The 239-nt window shown below is 37.2% G+C and overlaps 1 protein-coding gene across 1 annotated transcript in view; it reads left to right on the top strand.

Moving 5' to 3' along the window:
- Positions 1-239, top strand: part of LOC119582197 (alpha-(1,6)-fucosyltransferase-like) — a gene marked incomplete at its 5' end in the record, with an annotated part of 21,073 nt that overhangs the window by 13,200 nt on the left and 7,634 nt on the right.

Below are 239 nucleotides of genomic sequence, written 5' to 3'. Positions count from 1 at the left end.
AAATTTTCCTTGTACCTCATCCGTCCGTTCGCACGATAAGCATACATATTATTCTTGGATTCATATTCTGTATAAATGCATACTTGGAGTTTCTTTATTTGGAGGCGAGATGAGCTTCTTATGCCTGGAATAATTTTCCATAAGACTGCGGACCTGAAGTTAATTCAGTTTAGTGTAAAATTGGGTGATGATTGACAACCTGAAAATTAAAGAATGACCCGCGTGTGAGCAGCATATTA

The sequence above is a fragment of the Penaeus monodon genome, chromosome 15 (assembly GCF_015228065.2).
Source record: "Penaeus monodon isolate SGIC_2016 chromosome 15, NSTDA_Pmon_1, whole genome shotgun sequence".
Lineage (NCBI taxonomy): Eukaryota > Metazoa > Arthropoda > Malacostraca > Decapoda > Penaeidae > Penaeus > Penaeus monodon.
This window is presented reverse-complemented; position numbering and strand designations above follow the sequence as displayed.